Raw genomic sequence first — 9,438 nt, forward strand, 5'->3', positions numbered from 1 at the left:
GGCCAGCCTGTGCTACTTAGTGAGTTCTAGGCCAGACTGAACTGTGCCCCTGAAAAATGAGCAACAACAAACCACCAAAACAGAGAGTTAGCATGCATCACAAAAATATACTTAGCATCATTGGTGTCTTCTGGAGAGGGAGAAGGCAAAAATAGCAGGCGAGGGGCTTGCTAGTGACTCAAAAAAGAGGGGAAAAAAGGAGGCAGGAGACATAGCTTGGTGGTCTAAGTGCCTGTCTGGCAAGCGCCAAGGACCCGGCTTCAATCCCAGGTTCTGCATGCCTTGTGAGCCCCTCGCAGAGCCAGCCAGGAACCGGGTGTGGTGGCACCGCCTATAATCGCAGGGCTGGGGAGGCTCAGACAGGAGGATTACTATGAGTCAGAGCTGTGAAGGGCGACCCTGTACTAAATAAATAAATAAAAGGTTAAAAAAAAGAAAAAGTCCAGTTTCCTGAAGCACAAATCTGGGGGCCATTAACATGGTAGCACATCTTAATTCTATGGCTGGAATGCAGGAGAAAATCAGGATTCACAAGAAAGCAATGGGAGTCGGATGTGGTGGTCCAATGCCGTAGTCTCAGTACTCAAGGCTGAGGCAGGGAGATCTCTTGTGAGTTGGAGGCCAGTCTGAGCTATATAGTGAGTTCTAAGCTAGTTTGAACTACGTAGTGAGACACTGTCTCAAAAATGAAAGAAAGAGCAAGCAGCATACACTACCTATTAATTAGAGGTCGTGTAAATACCCAAATCCACAGGTATGATTACATTATTCAACAAAGAATCTTAGACAGTCCTGATTTTTCCAGTAAATTCATGGTCAAAAATTGTACACCCAATGTGCTGGCCCCATGCCTGGGGTGCACTGAGAAGGCGATTGAGACTGGCATGGTGGCTCATGCCTATAATCCCAGCACTTGGGAGGCTGAAAACAGGAGAATCACTATGAGTCCAATCTATGTAGTAAGCCCCTATAGACCCTGGAGCAAATACATTAAAAAAAAAATTGTACACCGGGCATGGTGGCACATCCCAGCACTTGGAAGACTGAGCCAGGAAAATCACTGAGAGCTCCAGGTCAGCCTGAACTGCATAGTGAGACCCTATCTAAAAAAAAAAAAAAAAAAAAAAAAAAAAAATGTTTGTGGATTTGTTTTTTAGTTTTTGAGAGGATCTCACTATGTAGTTCAGGCTGGACTTGAACTCACTGAGTATGCCAAGCTGGCCTCAAATTCATAGGGATCTTCCTGCCTCTGTCTGGAAAGTGCTGGGTTTATAGGCATGCACTAGTATGCCTGGCTCTAAACGTGTTTTCATTTGTATAAAATTTTTTTTCAAGGACTGTCTAGATAGCTCAGTTGAGTAAGAGCCTGCTTAGGCAAGTGCAGGGGCTGGGGTTGGATTCCCTGTACTGTATTGCATGCCGGCCCTTCCCTGAGCCATGCAAGCCTGTATTCCCAGCTCTGGGGAGGCTGAAACAGGAGGATCATTACGAGTACAAGCTGCTCGGTGAGACCCTATACCAAATACAGAAATGAAATGAAATAAAATATTTTATTCAAGGCGGAAGGACATGATGGCACACCTCTGTTTTCATAGCACTTATGAGGCTGAAGCAGGAGGATGGAAAATTCTTACTCAGCCTGAGCTACTTAGCCACTTAACAATACATTGTTCCCAAATAAAAAATACAGTAGCACAGTATGCAGGCCCTGGTTTTAAACCCCAGTACTGCCCCCTTATAATAAAAACAATAATTATGGAGGCTGGCATGGTAGCATATGCCTATAATCCTAGGAGCCTGCAGCACAAAGATTGCCAAATGAGACCTGGTATAATACAAGAAAAAGCTGGTTTGAAAATGTGTTAATTAAGATATACGTGAGAGGGCTGAGCCCCAGAAGTTTGTGATTGATCATGGAGAAAAAAAAGTTGCTTTTTTTCTAACATTCAGATGTGCCAGAGTTATAGGCCAAAAATAGAGAGGAAAAAACTTTCAAAATATATGCATATATTTAGTGGCTGAGAGACCACACAAAGATTAGGATGCCACAGGGCTGTTTGGTTTTATGAATCATTCAACATAGTTCATATACTATGAGTTTTAGTTTAAAGCACAATATTACAACAGAGACTTAGCCTTGTACATACTAGGACAGTGTTCTATCCCTGAGCTACAACCCCAGCACAAACACATCGGTGTTCTTCCTTCATTGTAAATTAGATTCAACAAGAGGCTAGCTGGCGGTGGGGGGGCTGGGGAGATGGCTCAGTAGAATAAGTGCTTCCGTGGCAAGCACAAAGATCTGAGTTCAATCCCCAGTCCTGAAAAAAAAAAGAGGATAGCTAGGCATGGTGCTGCATTTCTGCAGTTCCAGCACTCAGGAGGCTGAGGTAAGAGGATGAAACCAGTTACAGGCCAGACTCTGGGCTAGATAAAGAGTTCAAGACCACCCTAAACTACATAGTAGGACCCAGTCCAATTAAAAAAAGATTCAACAAGAAAAATCTCATCTTTCTGGTTTCCATAACAACTATAGATTCGCAAATGTGCCTAAAACTCAAGAGTTAAAGAATTCAACTTCACAACTGATTTCACATGGAAATTAAGAGGCAATGTTACATCTGACATGATTTCTTACTAAAAATGAAAACATGTCAGTTTCCTTTGTGTTGCTAAATCTAAGAGCTGGTTCTCACTGGTTCCTTTCAGGCCTCCTTGTGTCAGAATGCTCCTCTGCTCAGTCCTTAGCATTGCTCCTCGCTTAGAGTTTGGGGTGGGGGCTCACCCAGGCCCCAGGTTTATCTGCTGCTGCTGGCTTTCAGATTTATTTCTGTGCTAAAGCTTTGTCCTGCTCTCTCCGCCCCTGCTTCACAGCCCTCCCTCCCGTGTCTCACAGCCAATGGAGGCAGCCAGGCATCTTCCAAAGCTTGGATCCACCTGCAAATCGGCACCATTTTGAAAACTATTCTTATTTCAAATGAGGCCAAGTCCACATAATTTTTTTTTAATGTATTTAGTGCAGGGTCTACAGGGTCTCACTACGCAGATCGGACTCGTAATGATCTTCCTGTATTCAGCCTCCTAAACGCTGGGATTACAGGCGCAGGCCACCATATCCAGTTTCAGCGCACCCTGGGGGCGCGGCCGGCAGGGCACTCTGGGGACTGAATCCTGGTCCCTGTGTCTGCCTAAGGAGGCGCTTTAATCCGCTGAGCTATCCGGCCAGCCCTACCACATCATTTTTATCTGATTCATGACAACAGATTTTCAAGCTGATCTTGGTGCTTCCGCTTGTGCCTTTGGCTCCCTCTTAAAGATTGCTTCAAAAGAAGTAAAACCCTGGTAGTGCCTGGGTCACTTTGTATCAGTTTGCTCTTCAGACCCTTTCACAAACGGCGCCCATTGTCCTCCGAGTAAGTGCCACAAGCCTTTCAGTGGTCTTGAGTCCTACGAGGAGGGCCTACCTGTCCTTGTGCTGGAGCTTCTCCGCCTCAGGTCGTCCTCACTGCCCGCCGCGGGCGCAAGCACCCCAGCTCTGCTGACTCTGGGATGCTGCCCACGCTCCAGCCGCGCCCTCTGCCTGAGGTTACAGAGTCCACGGCTCGCGCTCTGATTCTCTTCAGACCTCCGTTCAACTGTCAGCTTTACGGCGGGGCCGGCCATGTCTGGTTTTCCTACAATGTCACATACACAGATTCATGCTCTCATTTTCTATTTCCATTGCTCCTTTACTTTTCTCTTTACATCCTGCATACTTGTATAAAGTTATCTACCACTTGGGGCCAGGGAGATGGCTCAGTAGAATCTGGAAAGCGCAAGGGCCTAAGTTCAACCCAGTTCCGAGAAAAAAAAAAAAAAACAACAACCTTACCCTCTCAGATTATACATACCATATGGGCAGTAATTTTCTTTATTAGTTTTCTATATTCTTTTCTGTCCCCTCCTCCCTCTCAGTCCTGGATATTGAACTCAGAGTCTTATGCATGCTAAGCAAGTTCTTTACCTGAGCTATGTTCTCCAGTACCAGTTTCCTTCTTCTCCTTGTATTTAGCACAGGGTCTACAGGGTCTCACTACACAGATCAGACGCATAGTGATCCTCCTGTGTTGAGCCTCCCAAGAAGTGCTGGGATTACAGGCATGCACCACCACGCCCAGTCTCAGTTGCCCAGTCTCAAACACCATCTTAGCTTGCCTCAGGGGCGGGGCCAGCGCTGAGCTACCTGGCCAGCCCTTACTAGGTCTATTCTTGATTTAGCCCAAATACCTAAAACAGTGTCTGGCTTAGAGCAGGGCTTCAATAAACCTGCCAGGAAGAAGGCAATTAATACATATTTGGATTGTTCTGTTCCGTCACAGAAAGCAGTAGGAAAAATGTTGAAATATGAACTGGCATAACCCAGCCCAGTGTGGTAGCACATACTTATGATCCCAGCACTTGGGAGATTATATATATAATATTTAGTGAACCCTACATGAAGAATAAGTATTTGACACATTCCTATGATCACAGCTACTCCAGAGGCTAAGCAGGAGTCTGGAAGTCAGCCTGGCAATTTAGTAAGACTGTCTTCAAATAAAAAGGGATGAGATCTAGCTCCATGGTAGAATGCCCCTGGGTACAGCCTCCAGGACTGGAAAAGAAAAATACATTTGGAGATTGCAAAGTGCTTAGAATAATTATAATTTTGCAAGAAGAAAATGATATAGACTACTAGACAGTGTTAGATTGTTTAGTTGAATTCAAACACCTATTGTATTTAGATGACAATAGAATATTCACCTCTGACAGGACAAAAAAAAAGGATACAAAGGAAAGATCATTTTGTATTTATATATACAAAATAGGATAAATTTACAGCTACTTTCGCTTAATTCAATGAGAAGAGGTGTACTACTAGTGTTTGGACAAGATATCCTGTCTGCTTCTTGTACTATGGATAACCACTAAGAAAATAACAATGTGCAATGTATTGATTATCAAAACTGTCCTATTTATCAGTTGTGAAACTGTCTCATTCATATTTATTTCTCAATTAAAAAAATAAAAAAGAAAACAAAAAGTGTTAGTAACAAGTTGATTACACAATTAAAAACAAGGCCTTATAGTTGGTAAAACATTTAAAAAGGTTTTGAGTCAAAGTACACGTACTAATTTAAAGAAAGGAATACCTTCTAATCCTAGTTTGCTTCCCATTATATTGCCTTAATACGTGGCTTCTTGGCTGAGTGTAGTGGCACCCATGCACATCTGTAATCCCAGCAATGTAATCCCAGCACCTGAGAGGCTGAGGCAGACAGACTGAATTTGAGGCAGGCTTGGCTTCCATACTGAGTTCAAGGCCAGCCTGAACTGCACAGTTAGACCCTGTCTCAAAAAAAGATGTGGCTTTTCAGTTTTTGGTTTTTGTATTTTGTAGGGCTGAGGATCAAGCCCAGGGCCTCACACATGCTAGGAAGGTGCTCTAGCACTGAACTGCAACCCAGTCCTTTGTTTGAATTATTTTCCCTTAAAAGAAAAGCCAAAGTGAAACAAACAAACAAACAAACAACCCCTCCATACACACACACACACTAGGGATTAAACCCAGGTCTTTGCTTTGAGCTACCTATGTAGCTTCTTTTATTTTGCAACAGCATCTGGCTAAGCCACTAACTGCCAGGCTATGCTGAACTTTTTCCACCCTTCTGCCTCAGCCTCCTGAACTGCTGGGATTACAGGTTTGTGACATCACACCTGGCTTGGTGAGAGCACTTTCTAGTTATCAATAAGTACTTGTTTCTGGCACTTTTAATGTCTTTACCTTGTATCCTGAATACTTTATTATAAACAGCTGCTTTGCCCAGGCTGCACTGGAAACAGCCCAAGTCCCAGCTCACAGGCAGGACAGATTCTAGGGGTGGCAGGGATAACATTCCTGGTGACCAGCACTGCATCAGGGGTCAGTGGGGTCTCCAGTACAGTGACACAGTGGGGGAGGGGGAGCCCTGGTGGAAACACTGCAGTCTGAAACCTAGAGGAAGCAGGTGCATCAGGAAATGTCAGCCACGCTGGGGCTGCAGCACAGACGCAGCATGGAGGGCAGAGGTATGTGTAAAGGGCTGGGGCTGGCAAGAGCTGGGGACATGAGGCTTCCTAATTCACCATTCACCCCCCAACCTCCACAAGTGATCCTGGACTCTCAGTAGGCAGCTACACTGTGGGATGGCTCAGGTGCCTTCCTGGCCAGAAACGGGCGCAGTTAGCAGAGTGAGGTGCATGGACCTGATTCCGGCCAGGAGGAAGGCACTGATGGGCGTGGGGGTGAGGGGCTGGGACGTGTACCTGATGGAGTCCCAGCATTACTTACCACCAACCCACCATTGCCCCTATGGTCTGATGGACACTTCCACTTCCCTTTAAAAATAAATTTTAAATTTATTTTTGCTTTTCAGCCCCTATATTTCCATTTGTTTTTAAGTTGTTTTGACAATAAAATGTATAAAGCTTATCCAGTAAAAATAGGTTTACAAGGGCCAGAGATAGATAGCTCAGCAGACTAAACACCTCTCAGGCAAGTGCAAAGACCCAGGTGCACTGAGCAGGGCCACAGAGACCATGTGGGGGCGCATGCCTGGAATCCCAGGGCTGGGGAGGCTAAAAACAGGAGGATCACTATGAGTCTGAGCTGTGTAATGAGACCCCATACCAAGTACATTTAAAAAAAAAGGTTTGCAAACAAATGTAATTGGAGATATTATTAGAAACAAATTTATATTCATACAATTTAAAGCACAGAAGAGCCAAATTTGTAAGTGAATAAACATATATAGTAAATACAGAATTTTTCCTTCTCCCTCCCTTCCTTCTTTTTTTCTGTTGTGTTGAGACAGAGTCTAAATAGTGCAGGCTGGCTAACTAAACTCATGGAGATCCTTCCACTTCAGCCTCTCCTGGTGTGGGATTACAGGTGTGCACCCTGCGCCAGGCCAATATAATAATTTCTAATAAAGATTGTTGATAGTTTTGGAAGATGAAATAGTTAACAAGTATGAGAAGCCATAAATTTTATTTAGTACTACCCCAAATGTTAAGAACAATCAGCTTGAGAAAATTTGTTAAGAGTCTGTCCCACTAACTGTAATACAAGATTTGAAAACCAGGATGGCCAAATATCTCAGTGGACTAAAGCTCTTGCTTAGACAGGTGCTGGGACCAGGGTTCCATCCCCAGCATTAGGTGCCTGCCTGGCCTCGTTCCCGGGGTGCACTGCGTTGAAGGCTACTGAGACATTAATTACTGGGCCCTGAGTTGCCTACAATCCCAGAGTTTGGGAGGTTCAACACAGGAGGATATCTGTGAGTCCGATCTGTGTAGTGAGACCCTGAGACCCTGCACTAAAATACATTAAAAAAAAAAAATAAGATTTGAAAACCACAAAATAACATTGGAAGATACTAACACAAAGCTGATTTTGTCTCTGGAATGAGGGAACTATATGACAAAAAGTATTTTCTGCCAACAGTAAGTAAACAAGTATAGTGGAATTTTTCAGAATATTTCCTCTGAAGTCCTCAAATTCTCTTGCTCTCTTGACTCCCCAGAACACCTACTCTCTAAGAGGAACCATGAGGAACAAGGCACTTACACACTGGCCCTTTTGGATCCTCTAGAGACTGAAGTGGAATGAGACCCTCCTCCAAAATAAAAGTAGAGAAACCTCCGTGGAGCTTTTGACTTCCGTCCTAGAAGAGAATCTGGAACTTCCACGGGGTCTGCAGCGCATAAACCCAGTTGCCGGCAAAATCTCTCACAAATGCAAAATCCTCTTTCCTTTTTTCCTACCTTTAACTGTGATAATCTCCTTCCAGGTCCACCTATCAGGTCCCCAAACTAGTTCTAGGAGACACACTGGTCAGGGCAAAGCACCCCCTTGGCCTGTGACAAGTGATGGTCGCTCCTGCCAGTACCTTTTGAGACACTGTTAGAATGCCTGGGAAACAGGTGTGGGCATGGTGACCAGAAGGCTGAAATAGCTTCCGCGGCCCGACGGCTTCGCGAGCTCTAGACACTCCTCCAGTCTCCTGAGAGAACACACCCCAGAGTGGGCTGTTGTATAGTCACACCCTGAAGAAGGTGGCTGGGGTCTCTTGGGGAAGGCGGAGAGGGTGTGGGGTCCGCGGAGTGGAGTGGCAGCTTGCCCTGCAGGGAAGCAGCTCGGCGCGCAGCTCGGGATGCCCAGACCCGCGCCGAGGCAGGCGGGCGGAACGGAGCCACACCGCGGCTCCGCCAAGTCCACGGGCAGAGCTCGCCAGACGGCGGCAGGCAGAGGGAGCTCCTGGGCGCTGGGAGGGGCGCGCTCTCCTTTCTGGAGTTCGAGGCCTCGGGGAGGACGCAGAACTTGGTGCTGGTGGCGAGGGACAGGGATGCGCGGCGAAGGCCCGAGCGCGGCTGGCGCTGCACCTCTTCGCGGCCCAGTGGGCCTGCATGCTGCTAAGGCGCGGCTGGGGCGGGAGAAGCGCTGCTCGCCGGCGTGGGGCAGCTCCAGGGGTGCGTGTGCGGGGCACCAGGGCTGGGGAGGTCCTCGGCCGTGGAGAGCTCAACCAGCCACCTGGGCAGCAGGCCCAGGCCCAGGAGAGCCGCGCAGGCCTCGGGGTCCACGGAGGTCGCAGCGGAGGACGGCGCTGGGGAAGGTGGGCTGCGGCGCTGGGAGCCCTTCCCGCTGACCTTGTCAGACGGCAAGGTCAGCTCGGTCGCCTCCGGGCTCTCCGGGAGCTGCGGGCCGCAGGGCTGGGCCAGAGGCAACCCCACAGCATCCCAGATGAGCACCGGCAGGGAGGCAGTGGGCCTGGCGACGTCCGGAGGTGCAGGAGCCGCCAGAGGCTGGGTCCACGCGTCCAGCTGCTGGGAGGAAAACTGCGGTGAGGAATCCGGCAGCGTGCTGTAGTTGGGCTTGCGGTCGGAGTCATGGCGCTGCCTGACAAGGAAAGAGCGTGGCATGGCGGCCCAGGAACTGGGCTGGGGCTCGCTAGGGCGCTCCACTTGCGAGGCTCCGCAGTTGACCTGTGCCTTCAGTTTATTTGAAAGTGGAGAAAAGAGTGTATGAGATAACAGACAGCTACTGAGGATGAGTAGGAGCATCCTCCCTTGTAGGCTCCTGGACTCTGATTGGCTCCATGGCTGTCTTTGGTCCTCCCGTGGGACTTCTTCCGGGTATATGACCTTCCCTGTTGTTGGGTGAAGGCTAGGATTATGGGTGGGGGCTTTAAGGACTAATAGTTTAGGTTTAAATAGCTTTTGTGCCTTTGTCTTTTTGATTGTCTGAGCCTATTGGGCAGAGGTGAAGGCCTCCGCCCTTAGTAAGTCAGCCTGCTTAACAAAGCACAGCCTGGCCTTCATCTTATCTTTTCCTTACCCTCCCACCTCCATCCCAACATTTTCTCCTTTGAGACAGCTGCT

At 47.4% G+C, this 9,438-nt stretch overlaps 1 pseudogene; it reads right to left on the bottom strand.

Annotated features, from left to right (window-relative positions):
• Nucleotides 1-8,472: 8,472 nt before the first annotated feature.
• Nucleotides 8,473-8,979, bottom strand: LOC111817921 (annotated as a pseudogene).
• Nucleotides 8,980-9,438: the final 459 nt, after the last annotated feature.

The sequence above is a fragment of the Octodon degus genome, unplaced genomic scaffold (assembly GCF_000260255.1).
Source record: "Octodon degus isolate 3935 unplaced genomic scaffold, OctDeg1.0 scaffold00074, whole genome shotgun sequence".
In the NCBI taxonomy this organism is placed as follows: Eukaryota; Metazoa; Chordata; class Mammalia; order Rodentia; family Octodontidae; genus Octodon; species Octodon degus.